We start from the raw sequence: 18,901 nt of genomic DNA on the forward strand, positions 1-18,901 counted from the left end.
GATAAGGTCAACGGACCTACGATCCACAAGAACGAAAAAGATGGGGATAAGGTCAACGGACCTACGATCCACAAGAAATGAAAAAGATGAGGATAAGGTCAACGGACCTACGATCCACAAAAATTGAAAGAAAGGATAAACATCAACACTGGGGTTGGAGGACATCAACGCTGAGGTTGGAGCATATCAACACTAAGGTTAAGGGACATCAACACTGAGGTTGTGAAAGGAAAGGCGTCGACACTGAGGTCGAGGACATCAACACTGAGGTTGGGAAAGGAAAGGCGTCGACACTGAGGTCGAGGACGTCAACACTGAGGTTGTGACGAGAAAAGATAAACATTAACACTGAGGTTGTGAATGACGATTGGCATCGACGCGGAGGTCGGTGAAGGAGTGATAGGCATCAACACAGAGGTTGGACAAGGAAAGGATAAGCGTCAACACTGAGGTTGAAAAAGGGAAGGTATCGACACTGTGGTCGAAGGAAGAAAGAATTAATATCAACACTGAGGTTGGAAATTAGTTTTGAAATGATTTGCCAGGACGGAAGGCAAAGAATACACAACACGGGGGTTGGATCTAAAAGTTTTCCCGTACGAGGGAAGAGATCACGGAGACTAGTCACGACTAGACTCGATCAAAAGACATAATCACGAAGATGTTGATGCTGGCGAAGCATAAGAATTACATTAATCCCTCAGGCCAAAGGCGGGGTGTAACTCATCAAGAGCGGCAATCATTCGAATTGCCACACACCAAGTATGGTTATTCAAATGATTGAAAAATGAGGTGGGTTGAATGCCCACCCTCACTCACACTCTAATCTTCACGCAGCACACGGGAAATAACCTCGGAGACACGATTCTGACGAAAAAGGACAGGAGAGAGAAGATAAGATTTCTTTTGGGGATTGAGAATACCAGGTATTGGCACCATGGTTTGAGGAGATTTGTGATGTAGTAACAGATATCAATCGGAGTTTGTAAGGATAACATTTTTTGTGGGGAAGTATCATCGTCTTGATTGAGTGCTGATTTGTATTATCTGGCTTATGCTTTGTATGCATGTTTGAATTTTTCTATGGCGTAATGATCCGCTTTGACGGATATGCTACGCTTTTGAGGATGCAATGTTATATGCACTGAACACTATATGCAGAGTGCCAAATGAAGGCGTTAGAGTGATGGAGAAGCATGATTATTGGGGTCCGTTGCTTGTTGTCTTGAGCTATCAATATGAATCGGTGTTGGAAACCTTATAGTATCAAAGATCATTGGCAAATGCACTGAGGATTGAAATGTAGCTTCGTTGGGGAGGAAGTGACTTCATCTGACTTTCCCTACATCTTGAATTGCTTGGGGATGGTGAGCTTGAGGAGATTCCCTCGATTCACCATGTTGAGGATGAGAAATTCAGATAAGGTGATCAGGTTGAGGAAGTGGAACAACTCCCATGAGAAATAAACTCATGTGATTGGGGAGAGGCCAAAGTTCCAGGAGAAATAAACTCCTATGATCGGGGAGAGCAATACAACTCAGAAGATTGTGCCCCAAGATTCATGGACTATGAAGGAATTTGCCCCAAAGGATCTTTAGAGAGATTTGTCAAATCTCGACGTAACTGGCCCAGATTGGTTGAGCTCAAGAGAGATTCCTCGACATGATTGCCCCAGATTGATCAAAGCTTGAAGAGATTTATCGACATGATTGCCCCAGATATGATGAACTTGAGAGGTCAGACCTCGACTTAATTGCCCCTGATTAGGTACATCTGACTGGAATCCCCAAGCTTTCTTTGCTTTGAAGTCGAACAAACATGGAAACAACTTTACCACGCTCAACGGAGTCTTCAAACTCTTCCCCACAGAGTAATCAAAGAACGCATCAACTATTCATGCCCAACAGAGTTCTTTAGAGAACCTTCCCCTTGATGGTCAACATTTGAAATGATTAGCTTTTACTCCTCAGAGTTCTCAAGTCTCTCGTACTTTGACATGATCAAGTTACTCACTAATTCTCATCATGGTAACTTCCTTGATGTTAAGCACATTTGTATGCAAAAGAATGTTAATTCTAAGAATGATGATTCTAATGCAAAGCCTATGTTAGTCTTGAAGTTGTAAAACTTTTTTGTGAAATAAGGTTGCGACCTCTTGTGAATGGATCACTAGTTGACACAACCTCGATTTTTGCATATGGAGGATAAAGCAAGCATACGATACCAACATGGATATGAGTCACGCTTCATTGGGAGTCAGTTAAACGTTATCTCATCAGAGTGCGCTTTCAAAATAAACCCTACTTCAATTAGGACTTTTAAGGGTTGTAACTTGGCCAGGTTCACGGTTTTGGAAACAAAGGATTTTTTAGGCTCAAAATTATTTGGTGCCCACCCCCTTCGTGATGTTCTCCATTCCTAGGTTCAATTAACTCGATACGAGTGTTCATCCCTCACAAGGAATTTGAAATGGTTGAGGAATCAATGAGGTTCTTTGGACATGGCGGTCGCTCACCTTTTATTCTTCTGATTCATTGTCACACGACTTTGTTCTTGCTTTGGCAATTTCATCATTTTTTTTTGCTTCTCTTGCCATTTTTCTTTCATCTTTTTTTTTATTTTCATTATTTTTCGCCATTTTTTTTTTGCTCTTTTTTTTTGAACAAGTCGTGTGACCTCGCATAGTCTTTGATTCGTTGGAGGTGCTTGCGACTGCCTCGCTCCTTTAATTTGATGAAGGATTACCATTGTGGTATCGTCATCTCTTGATCTCTTGATGGAATTAGGATAATCATTGTGGTTTTGACATTCCTCAACCTTTTGAAGGATAACCATTGTTGTATCCTTAGATGCACACCCTTTTGGTGAGTTTTGAAAGCTCGATCAAGTTAAATGAACACTACCCTTCCCCGAGGTTAAAATAAGGGTTTTTGTGATTAGGAAAGAAACTCCTACTTCAAGGCTCAAAGGGGTTGACGAGGGTCTATCTCCCTTATATCTCCGGTGTTTGGGGAATTGAAATAATGCCTGTACATCCTCAGTAGGGTTTTATTCAAAAACACACGATTGGAGATTTTGCATTTTTATTTTTCATCATTCTCCCTCAGCGTTTTGCCTAAGCAAGCGATTAGTAAAGTTGGTATCGTAATGCCAAAAACATTTTATGAGTGAAAACGAATGGATTACTTCAAGACGAACATAAACAATGTATTATGATTTTCAATCAGAAATTAACAAGTTTTTACATGCTATAAATGCTTAAACAAACAATGAAATGTTACGGATGAGAATGCAATGAAGAATTGAATGGCTTCCATTGTTGAGGAGACTTGACTCCGTCTGGACTTGTTGAGCTTGAATACTTTCTGCAGTTCCTTCCAAATACTTCATATTACTTCAAAAGAGAACTCCAACAAAGTCACCTATGAGTTGTAAACTTTTGCCTTGCTTTAGGGATTCGAGCAATGCGAGTGATGCAATGCTCAAGATAAGAGTACGTCTTGCTTATCCCTCAATCGGGAGCCCCAAGCATAGTTGCTAGAGTAGTAATCATCATCCTAAATGGAAAGAATCTTGTATGATCATCAACTCAAGAGAGCCACTTGTGGTGAAGAAGACTCAATACTAGAATCTTAACCAATTGTGATTCCAACAAACAAGGAAACGAATGAGCACAAGGCAATCACATCAATTTGTTTCTCATATTCTTCTTGTCTCTGTTAACTAGCAAGGCCACTGAGAAGGAGATCTTGAGAAAAGGCAACTGATATATGAAGTAGAACCTTGAGAATGAGAGGCATTGTGAAGAACACTCTTGATTACCACATGGAAAGAGATTTTGACAAAGTCATCCAGGAATTTGTAACGCTTTTAGGGATTCGAGCAGTGCGAATGATGCGATGCTCAAGATAAGAGTACGTCTTGCTTATCCCTCGTGCGGGAGCCCCAAGCAATTTCCACATATGTGCAAGAGATGATTATCACTTCGGCTTGCATGTCCAGCATTAGGAGTGAGAGTGGATGATCCTTGCATTTCTTGATATCAGGAATTAGGCACAAACCAACAACATCTGAATCAGTGGAGTCACGACTTTTTTATGGATTTCAATCTTTTCTCCAAGAGGTGAAACCTTTTGTCAAATTCAATACTTGGAAACTTGAAGACTTCAACGATGTGAATTCTCCTCACCAAGAATAGGAATCTCAGCATTACTTCAAACATTCTGATTCATAAGACCTTCTCATGGATGAGATTAACATTGACATTCGGCCTCTTGTCTCAATTCTTCTTGTCAACCCCACGAAGTGGTTCCATTGTTAACTTTCAAGCACATAGCGGTGAGAAGTCAATTTTGTTGCTGAAGTCAGAATCTGAGTAGAAAGGGCCCCATATGCTTTTGAGAGAACCATGAAATGCATGATAGTATGGATGCATGTTTCATTTATGAGGGATCCTAAAGTCTTTTTACACTTTCCTTTTTCTTTTTTCTTTTGGAATCAAAGCTTTCTTTTTTGAATATCTTTTCTTTTCTTTTCTTTTCTTTTTTCAGTTTTTTTTTTTTGGAAATAGACTTTAGGATTCCCATAAATGAAATGGATAAAGCAATGATGTTATGCAATGCAAGCATGGGATCAAGGTCCATATAATCTGAGTAACATATGTACTGTCCTCTGAATGACTGATATGAAACCTCTGTACAGGCCAAGTGTCACAGGATCAAAGGTTCGGTGCCCTCTTGAATACCAGAATACCAAGCACCATGAGAACAAACCAAATAAAGGTCTGACCTCAAATATGAAGAGCCAAAGGTATGTAGGAGCCAAGGTTTCCTGTCCCACCCCAATCTCACGGGTATGAAGTCTAGACACAGACAAGTGGTCCCTAATGGTCACCAGGGTCTACAGTTCCCATGGGGTACAAAGTGTTTGAGGCAGCAAGGGTGCCAGACACAGTGTTCCATGAAAGAACCTCGCCCAGTTGTGGTACCCCATGTTGAACTCGATCGTAGCAAGGGCCACGGGAGTCAACATGAGCATCCACGCTAATCCTATGTGTCACTGGCCTGGGTAGTGGGCCTTTTACCTCATACAAACCTCCCACCTGCAAAACAGAACAGAAGACCCCAGGGAACACAAAATATAATCCATATGCATGATGTGCAAACAGAAATAAACATGATATGCAGGCAAAGAATAAGCATGCAAACATATATACAAGGTATAGACATAAAACAAGTAAACACCCAGTAAAATAAAACAAGCAAAGGCTAGGATCGACTTGCTTAGGTAATCCCCAGCAGAGTCGCCAGCTGTCGCACGCTCGCGAAAAATGAACAGAGTCGCCACTAATATATTTATCCCATAAGGGAAAGGAATATCAGAAAACCTACAAAGGGAAGGAACAGGGTCTTGCGACCAGAGAATCAAGGTACGGGAGTCGGTTACGTAAGGGGAAGGTGCTAGCACCCCTCACGCCCATCGTACTCGATGGTATCCACCTATGTTTGTTTCTATCTAAAGGGTGTGTACTATGTCTAAAATCTAAATGCGAAATGCATGCAAAAAGAAATACGGGGAAAAGAAGGAAATATTTACAAGTGTGCTCGTTCAAGCCCCGCGACTTGATGCCTACGTATCCTTTTCAGGAATCAGAGCGCCGTAGTTCGGCTCACAATTTTCTGTTTGTTTTTGTGTTTTTTAGTTGGGCGGCGTTAACGCTCGCGCTCTTGCATAAGGGATCGACCTAGGATGCAATAGAGCGGAGATAACAATGCCCTTAAGAAAGGAGAGAGAGAGAGAGAGAGAGAGAGAGAGAGAGAGAGAGAGTTTGAGTGTTTCGAGGAAATCCCTAAAGCAAGGGAAACTCGAGTTACTCTTTGGTTTGTGTCTTTTAGAATTTGGGAACTTACGCCCGAATGGAACCCTAAAGCAAGGGAGATCCAAGCACTCGAATGATTCCCTAAAGCAAGGGAGATCCAAGCTTCCATTCCCTTTTTAAGAATTTTCACTTTGATTATTAGTGTTTTTTAAGTGTTTTCTTTGTATTTTTTAAAGGGATTTTATTTGAATATTTTTAGATGTTTTAGTGTTGTAAAAGAAAAAGAAACTAGCCTAAGTATGAAGGGAATTTCTACATAATGTTATCATGGTTTCTACCTATGGTTAGGAATAAAAGAAACATGGAAATAAAGATCGCAATTAGAAGTCAATAGTGAGTAACACAATGGTACAAAAATTGGCATACAAGCATATAGTAACAAGTCAAAAATATAGTACAAAAATGAATTAAAAATACTACTATTTTTTATGACTTTTTATGAGAGCAACGAACTACAAAGTGCCAAGTTAAACTAGCCTAAAAATCTATTAAGGAAACTAGTATTTTTTTTTATGAGTTTCTAAATGAGATTTCTAAAAGTCTAACATTAATCCTAAGATCACCTAATTGAAACTAATAAATTTTGTTATTGATTTTCATGAAGAAATTTCTAAAAGAAACTAAAAATTAAACTCTAAAAAACTAAAAAACTATCAAGTTTCAATGGAGTCAGGGGGTGTAAAATTAAAATAGGGGTGCATGCATGAAACTGGGCGCAGGGCCCATGGGAGTTAAGCCCAACAGAATTTTGTAGCAAACCAGAAAAAGAGAAATGGAGTGTGCATGGGCCCAGTGGGGTGTGAAAGCTAATTCGTGTGGCCCAAGCAGATGGTTGCTTTGATCCATTTTCTACTCACAATTTTGTTGTATCAGATTTTTTATTAAAAAAGTAAATGAATAAAAAACAAAAAAAATCAAAAGAGAAGGGGATTAGGGTAAAAGAACCTTGTGACTGTTCAGCTTCTTCTCACTCGTGCGAACGACGGCGCGGAGAGTCTCAGCTTCGATCCAAATCCAAGGCAATACCGTAACTACACCTCTCGACGGCGGCGACTCTCTCTGGCGAAGCTTCTTCTTCCTCGTCGATTCAGTCCCCTCTTGCTCAATTCCCCGAATCTTTCTCGTCAATCTCAACTTCTTCTTATCATTCTTGCGCGGAGTCGATGGAACTGCGATGCGTGATGTTGATGAGAAATGCAAGATGAAGATGATGATGGATGCTGAGATGTTATCGTGGCAGAACGCGCGACTCAGACGATCTTGAGAGGTCGACGAATTCTCGGTGATGATTCAAAGATGATGGAGTAGCTTGAAGAAAATTGTTGAGGTGCGAAGATTGAAATTGATTGGAGATCGATGATGAATACGTGATTGAAGTTGTTGTAGTTGAAGACTTCTTCAATCGCGAGCATAATTAAAACCAGAAGTCTTCGTTCAGGTATGCTTCTTGCTTCTTCGACCTCTTCTTTTGTTCTTTGAATCTCTAGAATTTGGTTGTTGAATCGATGATGATGGAAGATTGGTGGTTCTGCAGATGTGTGTTGATTGGGAGTGGAAGAAGATGAAGGTGATGGAGAGTAGTTGCAGAGAGTGAAAGAAGAATGAGGCGATATGAAGATGAAATGAAGAAGTGAGTTTTGTTGAGGATGAAGAACGTGAAAGTGATGGAGAAGATGAATGGAAACAGAGTGAAGGTTGTGAAGAAGATGAGTGAATTATGGAGAGAGATTGACGAGTGAAGTGTGAAATCAGAGAATGGTGTGTGTTGAAGTGGAGAGTGAAGAATGATGAAGATGATGATGAATGGTTCAGGCCTTTGAATTATGGAAGGAAGGGAGATTATATAGGGATTAGGCTCGGGTGATTGTGAGGCTTGGAGTGAGGTTTGGGTTTCAGTTAGATAGGTTTGGAGATTGCTGACTAGGTTTGGGGGTAGTTACAGGGGAATGAATCTGAGCTCTTGGACTGAATTTCAGTTAGGAGAATTGGAGGGTGGTGATTGATTCTGATTTCAGTTGGTTTTGTTCTGACTGAGTTTGCAACTGTTAGTTAGTTAGAGTGAAGAGACTTAGTTATGAAACTGTTTGAAGGTTATGAGTGGGTTGGTTATAGCTGTTAGAAATTGGATCAGTTATGAATCAATGGTGTAGATTGGTGGATTGGAGAATTAGTTAGGAAGTTAAGGGTGATTTGAAATTCTGTTATAGGGAGGTTTAAAATTAGTTACAGGTTGTTGAGGAACTGTTAGAAGTAGTTAAAACTGTTATTTGGCTCGATTGTAGTTAGAGTTATGTTGGTAGTTTGTAGAAGTTTGTTATGGTTTGGCATTCGGTTAGAAATTGGAGAAAGTTAGTTATAGGTTTGGATGAGATTTCGAAACAGTTATGGTTAGTTGGGAGATTGTTGAATTGGCTGCTGTTAGAATCTGTTGGTTCTGGAATTCTGTTGTATTAGCTTGAATGGTGGTTCGGCGAGAGTGAGAGAGAGAGAAGAAGCCGGTTGGAGTTTCTTGCTGTAACTGGTTCTTGAAGTTGTTGGTGAGAGAAAGATGAAGGGTGGTGTGAAGATGGTGAAGAATGGAGTATCAGGGTGGTTGTTACTGTGATAATGGTTATGGAAGAGAAGAGATCAGAACCGTGGTGTTGGTGAATTATGGTTGCCGGAGCTTTTTATTGTTAGACATTCTTCTTTAGAAAAAATGGTGAGAGTTGCATAATGAATGGTTATTGTTATAGTGGTTGCTATGATTTCTTTTTGTTGGTGAAAAGTGTGTGGAGAAGGAGAGTTTTCTGTTGGTTTTGCAGGGTAATTGATTGACTCAATGCTTGGATACAGATGAATGAACACATGAGAGTTGTAGCAAACATGGTATGGCATATAAAGGTCGAGGCGTAAAGCGGCTGTTTGATTAATGACATGGTTATGTGTATTGGTTTATGGGACTGTTTTTTTGAATGAGGTTGATTTTTGTTTATATATGGACTGTTGTGGTGCTGTTAGTATGTGTATTGTATTGATGCAGGATTTGTTGCTAATCTAATGATGTGGGGTACATTTGTGCAGGTTAGTTTTGAAACTTACGGTTTGGCTCGGTGTTTGTGACGTGAAGATGGATGAAGCCAAGATGAAGCAAAGGTGCTGGAAGTCATTTGCAATGCGGAGGTTCTGTACGAAATATCAAGGCAACGGCAGTCTATGATAACACGGCGGGGCTGAAGGCTAGAAGAAAATAGATCCTTATGGTAGTGGCTCTTTGTGTAGTTTTGAAACTTGTTAATGACTTTCTCTTTTATGAATCATTTTCCATTCATCCTTTTCTTGTAATACACCATTTGAACTTGTAATTCACCATTTAGATTGGATTGGATATTAAAATGTAACTTGCCACTTATTATTTTTTTTTTGAGTAATCATTTGCCCTTGAATACTATGGATTCATGGTATCTCGCAATCACTAATGAGTCTTTATTCCCGGTTTAATGGAAATATGTCTTCAATTCTCAAACCTTAAGTGACATCCCCTTTACTCAACCAAATTCATCTTAAAGGACAATGGTGCATCCGTTATAACGAATCCTCAAGTTCTATGCCATAGCTTTGACAAATATTTATTAACAAATGACATTCATCCTCACCGTAAGCTACAAATCCTGATTCACCTTTTTTGAGATGCACAATGAAGACAGGAAACTCTGGAAATGATGGAAACGAGAGATATCCTTTGTATTTAGATGAAGAACCAGGTCTGTGATGCCTAATAACACAAAATCCCAATTCCATAAACCATGATTGATGAAGAAACCAATTGAGCCAACTTTGAAGGAAGATGAGAACCTCAAAACCATAGGGACTCCCTAATCTCCCAAGTCATTGATCTCGAAGCCAAGTTTATTGATTAATGATGCATGATGTGTTAGATGTCCTGATGGATATATGCAAATGAGATGCAAAAGTCTAAGCCAGTCAAAAATTAAAGGGGTGGGACAAATTTGGGGTATGACAATATAGAACTGTTTATATATTGTTTAGAACTATGTCTGAGTGTAAACCTTAGGACAGTTAAACTATATATATATATATATATATATATATATATTATAGGACTATGGCCTAGGATTGAGAATGTCTTCCCGGTGAAGGCTCTTTCCTAATTAGAGATCTTTAGTACAAACCCTCAAGATGAATTATTCCCGGTGAAACATCTTGAAAAAGCCTTCGAACCCAAAATAGGATACATCTACCCAAGAGGAATTATTCCCGGTGAAACCTCTTACCCATTTGCTTAGAGCCAGAATAAGTTCAAAACCACATAGCTTTCTCTTGTGCTATAACAAGGACCCTCGATGACCCTCGATTAGCCTCCTCTTGGGCTTTGTACAAGGACCCACAGGCTTCTTAAAAGCATTTCCAGCTTACTCTTGAGCTTGTATACAAGGACCCATCAGGTTTCTTATAAACATAGGAACAGGTCTTTAGTTACCTTTTAGCCTATCCTGGTGAGTTTCTTCCACTTTAAACCAGACTTTAAACAAGCTAAGATTGTCTCAATCTCATATTGAGTACACCTTTTGGAATGAGAGACATGGACAGTCTCTGTCACCTTTATCTTCATTAATTTTCCTTAACAGAGTCTAGGACCCATAGTTATCTATCCTCAGTCAGTGTCAGCCTTAATCTCGGGCTTTAAACAAGAAGTCTCAATTAGATAATATTCCTGCTATCATTCAAAACCCCTGGAAAGGGTTAGCCTCCAAAATCACTCCTTTAAATCTAAAACCCCTGGAAAGGGTTAGCCTCCAAAATCACTCCTTTAAATCCAAAACCCCTGGAAAGGATTAGCCTCCAAAAATTCATTCTTTAAAAAGATAATTTCACCAGCTGAGTCAAAATCCCTGGAAAGGGTTAGCTTCCAAAAAACCAGTCTTTTAATAAATAAATCTTCCAGCAAAGTAAAACTCCCAAAAGAGCCTGCCTCAACCTTAGGCTTCATACAAGGCATGAAACAATAACTTCCCCAATTAAGAGTCAGCCACAACCTTGGGCTTTGTACAAGGCAGATAATAAAGTCTCCCCAGTGAATCCTTCATCATCATGTAGCCACAACCTTGGGCTTTGTATAAGGCAGATAAACCACATTTCCTGTGTCAAAGATTTCTAACCCCTAGGATCTTTTCCCCATAGAGTCATCTATACTCAGTTTCCTCAACAGTCAGCCACAACCTTGGGCTTTGTACAAAGCAGAAAACAATGTTTTCCCTAGCGAGAGTAGCCACAATTCTGGGCTTTATACAGAACACCAAATAAAAAAATCCATCAAATAAACACTCTCCAACTAGAGTCAGCCTCAATTCTGGGCTTTGTACAGAACACAAAAATTTCCTGTAGTTAATCCCCAGTGGAGTCATCTCCCAGAGTCAATAAAATCAATCAATCAAAAAGCCTCAAGCTTGGGCCTCATACAAGCCAACTAAAAATCAAATCTTTTATACAGTAGATGGACATAGCTTATCTCTATAGAGAGATCTTTCTCCTATCTCACCACATTCAAACAAACAAACATTTCATTTCATTTTAATTTTAATTAAGTCTCCCATTTAGGATTTTGAAAGGCATGAGCTGGCAGTAAAACCCAGACATGTGGTAACTTTCCCTAATTTGGATGAGCATCTTTCTTTCATTCAAGACGCAGTTGACTGGTATACTTGCACATACACAAGTAAGGTCCCCCTCTTGAATGAAATGAATTCAGTTATTCTGTCACTCTTTTTAATGTTTGTGGTGGAATAGTAGAAATACCTCTCTGTAAAGATGATTTCATGTCTCTTTACTGTAAACAGAGATTTGATTCAAGCTTCAACCTTGAGCTTCAAGCAAGGCACCAAAAATACTCAATTTCCCTAATTAGTTCTCCGAACTACATTAAGCTCTGACTTCCATTAGGGATATGTAGGCATGAGGTTCACAAGGAATCTCAGCGAGCTAATAAAATACCAAAAATAGTCAGTCAGTTTGTCTTTCTTTTAATTCAATTCATTCCTTCTCCTAACACAAAGGAGAAACTTTCCCAATAATAAGCAACAAACACAAACACATAGACACATAGAAGGTTCCCGTAGAGTCCTACGGATATGTAGGGTGCTTAAACTCTTCCCTATGTATAACCGACCCCCCGAACTCCAGAATTTCTAGTCTAGGTGAATCCCCACACTTAGCAAACTCCTAGGGTTTATTTGAGATCTTTTTCCCCTCTCCGACTCGTAGGATAATTAAAAAGTTCGTGTGATATCGTAGGATGAACTGAAACAAAATTCATCCCGTCCCGGGCGCATTCTCCTTCCAAATTTCGCGTGAAGGGTCTAGCGTGCCGTCCTCCCAAGTGAAACGGGGAGGTAAAAGAAAACAACGACCACATCTGGTTTTAAATTACTTTCATTCGTGGACGCGTATTCCGGATATAATCAAATACCCATGGCTAAAACTGATAAGAAATATACGGCCTTCATGACCGAATCGGGCAACTATTACTACAACGTAATGCCTTTCGGTCTGAAGAACGCTGGTGCGACGTACCAGCGCATGATGAACAAAGTCTTTCAAGCAGAGATAGGCGATATGCTCGAAGTCTATATGGACGATATGATCGTCAAATCCCAACGGGAAACCGATCACGCCGCTCACCTTAAAAAGGTTTTCGAGCAAGCCCGAAAGTGTAAAATGAGATTCAGTCCAGAAAAATGCACATTCAGCATCCGCGTAGGAAAATTCCTCGGCTTCTACCTAACAGAAAGAGGAATCAAAGCCAACCCGGATAAATGCAGGGCCTTCTCAGACTTGCCCACTCCAAATTCAAAAAAGTCAATCCAAACCTTGAACGGCATGCTCACATCACTATCTAGATTCGTGGCCAAATCCGCGCAGCATGCCCTACCACTATTCAAACTCCTCCGCAAAGAGACCACATTCGAATGGACGGAAGAGTGCGAACGCGCCCTCTCCCATCTCAAGCAAACATTATCTAGCCCACTAGTTTTATCTAGACCGGAAGCTGGAGAAATCTTATACATCTATCTCGCCGTAGCCACCGAGGCCGTTAGCGCGACCTTGATACGAGAAACCTCGGAAGGCCAGAAACCCATTTACTTCACAAGCAAAGCACTCCAGGGCCCCGAGATCAGGTTGATAACACGATTTTATATCGTATATTTAGCTTAAAACCCATAAGTATTATTAGCATTTTCTTTTAATTATATTTTTTTATTATGATATTATGCGGGTATTTGCGATGTTTCAAGTTTTACGTTCATACCAAAGCTATTTGTGAAAAGGAGAAGAAATGGAGCTAAATTCACTATTATTTATGCTTAAAAGATGAAAGAGAGGTGTTGAAGTAAGAAAGGGGTGCAAAGAAGACCAAATTATGCAAAGATACAAGCCCAGCCCACGAAGGAGCTAGACATGACCATTTGTGCGTGGCCCAGTCCATTTCAGCACGTGGAGACGCCCGTCTCCAACGTCTCTCTGCCACGTCACCAAGAGGAGACGCCTGTCTCCAACTGCCCCTATATTTTCTCCACTTGAGACGCACGTCTCAAGTCGTTCACCTGGTCTCCCTAAAAAGTGGAGACGCACGTCTCCCAAGTCCAAGTCAGAAGCCCTATTTTCACGCAACGCAACTGCAAATCCTTAGCTATAAAAGGAGACTGATACTTCAGTTCTCCGGGTCCGAATTTCTGCTAACGAAGTGCTTCCAATTTCATTCTTCAAGCATTTTAATTCCTTCCGCATTTCATTTAATTGCTTTCTTTTTCTCACAACAATTTCTACACCAGAAATTGTTGTGAACCTTTTATAGATCTAGCCTTACGTCAGATTTATTTTTACATTCCTTGCCTTTAAATTTTACGCCTAATATTTTTTGAAGAACGATCCAGCCAACCTGTGGAGGAAGTTCGAGTACTTCAAGATTCAATTTCATTTCAGATTAATTTTATTCAGGTTTATCATTTACCGCCTTTATTTATATTTATTTTGCATGATATATCGTATGCCATTTAACATGCCTTTTATTATGAACCAAACAAATTTATGCATGTTTAACCGTATTAATATGTCTGGCTAATGAATTAAGATATCGGTATGTAGAGTAAGTTAACTGTGGGATCCGAAATAAATTGGCTTAATTATGTTTTGTTAAATATCACTTGTTTTTGAATTTTATGTCTAATTTAATTAGTAAGTCTTAAAATCAGTAGAGCGAAAGTTTGAGGTTTTAAGGCAGTCAAAGATTAAAATGAATAGAGCGAAAGTTCGAGGTTCTTAACTGGATAGTAGACATAAGACATTAGTTCTAAGGATGGAGAAAGCATATTAAAACTAATTAGAACTTATTTATTTTCAAAAAGTGTTTTTAAACCCGACGCGGGATGGCGAAAGCGTACGTTAGGGATTACTAGCATGAACCGAGTCAACAGAGCGAGAGTTTGAGACTAGGGGATTTAAGTAGATAACGACTTCATTAAACAAGCATTTTATTAACTATGTTGTTTTCAAAGAGCTTTTCTAAATCTAATGGGATGGCGAGAGAGTACATTACGAGTTAGGATAATAGTCTAAATCAACAGAGCGAGAGTTTGAGAGGAGGAATTTTAATCAATAGAATTAATAAAGATCTTTAATTGAATTAACACCATAGCCAATGGACCTTCGGATCACCTAAGTTAAATGAAATACATATTGATATCCGCTTATTATTATATCTCTTAGAATTTACAATCACATTCCCTTTAGAAACAATCAAAATATTAGTAGCCTTAGCTTTACATAGTAACCTTAGATAACGGTAGATCGATTCATAGTCCCTGTGGATTCGATATCTTTTAAAACTACACGACACGACTGTGCACTTGCAGTCATCAGAATTATAGACACGTAAAGTCGCAATCAAGTTTTTGGCGTCGTTGCCGGGGACTATTTAAGTCGATATCGTAACTCACTGTTACACCGTAGAGACTAGAGCAAATTCTTTCTTTTCTTTTTGAACGATTGTATGCCAAATACTCGTTCACAAGGAGGAGACCTGATACAACGAATCAACGAGATTGAACGTTTTGTTAACGTAAGACGTCGAGCTTATCATCTTCCCGAAGTAGCACCAATTCCAATTTCTCAGGAATTGATCTTTACTGACCAAATCAATTAAATCACCCCGAAGTTAGAGATGGCTGCCCCTCGTCCTCTTAGAGACTATGTCGCTCCTTCACGAGCCGAACCGCACTCAAGTATCGCACCACCTGCGATTGAGGTAAACAATTTCGAACTGAAACCTTCATAGGTACAAGCTGTCCAACATAACTAATTCTCTAGAAGCCCTGCAGACGATCCTAATCTCCATTTATTCGTGTTCGTGCAATATGCCGACACTGTCAAAGCTAACAACGTAAGCCCCGAAGCTATTCGATTACGCCTCTTTCCTTTCTCCTTGAGAGATAGAGATAGAGCGTGGCTTCAATCCCTGCCTTCTAATTCCATAACTACATGGGACGGACTGAAGAGAGTATTCTTAGCTAGATATTTTCCGCCTAGCAAAACTGCTATGCTATGAGGTCAAATCAACGGATTTACCCAAAAAGATAACGAATCACTCTTCAAAGCCTGGGAGCGATACAAGGACATGCTTAGACTATGCCCTCATCATGGATTCGAACCATGGCTGATCATCCATACTTTCTATGGTGGTCTACTTTATAACACTAAAATGACTATAGATGCCGCTGCTGACGGAGCTCTAATGGACAAACCCCATGATGAAGCATACATCCTCATAGAAAACATGGCACAAAACCATTATCAATAGGGAGGAGAACGAGCTGCTCTAAAGAAAACCAAAGGAGGAATGTACGAAGTAAGTAATATATACCGCGTTAACGCTAAAGTAGACGCTTTAACTCAAAAGATCGAGAACTTAACCATCACTCCTTCAGCCACCACGGCTGTTGTAGCACCTAACTGCGAGATTTGTGGATAGACTGGACATGTTGTTGCCGAATGTCAACTCTTGACTTGTATTCCATCTGATCAAGTAAATTACGCTCAAGGAAACCCTTACTCTAACACGTACAACCCTGGATGGAAGAACCATCCAAACTTTTCATATAAGAACAACAACGCGTTATACACGCCTGGACAAGCACCTGCTGTCCCACCTGGCTATCAGAAAGCGCCTGTAGCTGCTCAAAATGCCCCTAGGAAGTCAAATCTAGAAATCATGATGGAAAACTTCATAGCTTCCCAACAACAAACCAACAAAGACTTCCTAAATCAAAATATTCATAATAGTGAGCAACTAAAACAATTATCAAACAAAGTAGATGCTTTAGCTACACATAACAAGATGCTAGAGACACAAATCTCACAAGTAGCTCAACAACAAGCACCTACTATTGCCCCTGCTGGCACGTTTCCTGCTCAACCACAACCTAACCCTAAAGGACATGCAAACGCGATTACACTGCGAAGTGGAACAAACTACGATGGACCTATCGATCCTAGAACTCAAAATGCACCCATGTCACAACAAGAGCCAAAGGAAACCAAAAAGACATCGATTGATGATCAAACTGCTAAAACAAATGAAAACAACTCTGAAGTGGAACCTGAGAAAGAAAAACCTTACATTCCACCACCACCTTATAAGCCACCAATTCCTTACCCTTATAGATTAGCTAAATCTAAAACCGAAGCGCAATTTAAAAAGTTTGTAGAACTTCTGAAACAATTAAACATAACCATATCTTTCACAGAAGCTATAACTCAGATGCCTTCGTATGCTAAATTCTTAAAAGAAATCCTATCGAACAAAAAGAAACTCGAGGATAACGAGACGGTAACGCTTACCGCTGAATGTAGCGCTATCATTCAAAACAACATGCCTCCCAAACTGAAAGATCCTGGTAGTTTTTCCATACCCTGTGTAATAGGAAAGACTATTATAGACAAAGCCTTGTGCGACTTAGGAGCCAGTGTTAGTTTGATGCCTTTTTCAACCTGTAAGAAACTAAAACTAGGTGAGCTTAAAACAACGAGAATGTTTCTTCGACTGGCTGACCGTTCAGTTAAATACCCTGTAGGAATGTTGGAAAATATCCCTGTGCGAGTAGGTCAATTCTACATCCCGACTGATTTCATCATCATGGATATCCAGGAAGATTCCAACATCCCAATCATATTAGGAAGACCATTCTTAGCAACTGCTGGTGCAATCATAGACGTTAAACGAGGAAAACTAACCTTCGAAGTTGGAGAAGAGAAAATTGAATTTATTCTGTCTCACTTCTTAAAAGCACTTGCAATTGACATTACATGTTGTTTCATGGACGTCACTGATGAATGCGTCAAAGAAACAAATATCGAACCACTCGAAAACCCTGAAATCCTAGAAATCCCAATAACCGAAACATCTGATGATGACACACAAGAAGAAAACCAAAACCTAAGTTTAACCGAATGTTTAGAACCAACACCCGAACCTACACCTGCTCCTAGTAAACTGACTGATGAACTCAAAACACTTCCTAACAATCTAAGATATGAATTCCTAGATACCGAACTTGAAAGACCTGTAATAGTCAATGCTGACTTAGGACCGATTGAAACCAAAAAACTGTTAGAAGTCCTAAGAAAATATCCAACAGCTTTAGGCTATAAGGTATCTGATCTCAAAGGAATAAGCCCTTCTGTCTGTATGCATCGAATTATGCTTGAGGAAGACTCGAAAACCTCGAGAGAACATCAGAGGAGACTTAACTCGATCATGAGCGAAGTGGTTAGGAAGGAAGTTCTGAAACTTTTAGAAGCTGGGATAATATACCCCATATCCGATAGTAAATGGGTTAGTCCTGTTCATGTAGTACCTAAAAAAGGAGGAGTCACGGTGATAAAGAATGAGAAAGGAGAAACTATAACCAAGAGAGTTGAATCTGGTTGGCGAATGTGCATAGATTACAGGAAACTGAATAAAGCCACTCGTAAAGACCGTTTTCCCCTACCATTCATAGATCAAATGTTAGAACGCTTAGCTAGACATTCTCATTTCTGCTATCTAGATGGTTACTCTGGTTTCTTCCAAATCCCAATCCATCCTGATGACAAAGAGAAAACAACTTTCACCTTCCCTTTTGGAACCTTCGCCTACCGACGAATGCCATTCGGATTAAGCAACGCACCTGCGACATTCCAAAGATGTATGATGGCCATATTCGCAGACTTCCTAGATAATATTATGGAAGTCTTCATGGACGATTATTCCGTATGTGGACAAAGTTTCGAAGGATGTCTTGCGAATTTAGAAAAAGTCCTAGAATGTTGCGTGAAAGTCAACTTAGTCTTAAATTGGGAAAAGTGTCACTTTATGGTACAAGAAGGGATTGTGCTAGGACATATAGTATCGAATAGAGGAATTGAGGTAGATAGAGCTAAAATAGAAGTTATTGAAAACCTTCAACCTCCGAAAACCGTTAGAGAGATACGAAGCTTCTTAGGACACGCTGGATTTTACCGACGCTTCATTAAAGACTTCTCGAAGATAACTAAACCATTAACCGAACTACTAATGAAAGACGCCGATTTCGTCTTTGATGACAAGTGTTTAGAAGCCTTTGAAACCCTTAAGGAAGCATTAATATCCACACCCATCATGCAACCTCCTGATTGGACCGAACCATTCGAAATAATGTGTGATGCAAGTGATTACGCTGTAGGCGCTGTCCTAGGTCAAAGAAAAGATAAGAAACTTCACGTTATCTACTACGCAAGTAGAACTATGGACGAAGCTCAAATGAACTACGCTACAATTGAGAAAGAGCTTTTAGCTTTAGTATTTGCTTTGGATAAATTCCGCTCATACCTAGTAGGAGCCAAAATAATAATATACATCGACCACGCCGCGATTAGGTACCTATTAACCAAGAAGGATGCTAAACCAAGACTCTTAAGATGGATCTTGCTACTGCAAGAATTTGACTTAGA

At 39.7% G+C, this 18,901-nt stretch overlaps 1 non-coding gene across 1 annotated transcript; it reads right to left on the reverse strand.

The window, feature by feature from the left end:
- Positions 1 to 15,470: 15,470 nt before the first annotated feature.
- On the reverse strand, positions 15,471 to 15,577 carry LOC131621172 (small nucleolar RNA R71). The gene has a single exon (XR_009289499.1). It is a non-coding gene; the product is annotated as a small nucleolar RNA R71 (small nucleolar RNA).
- Between the last annotated feature and the right edge of the window lie 3,324 nt (positions 15,578 to 18,901).

This window comes from Vicia villosa, linkage group LG7 (genome assembly GCF_029867415.1).
Source record: "Vicia villosa cultivar HV-30 ecotype Madison, WI linkage group LG7, Vvil1.0, whole genome shotgun sequence".
NCBI lineage: Eukaryota > Viridiplantae > Streptophyta > Magnoliopsida > Fabales > Fabaceae > Vicia > Vicia villosa.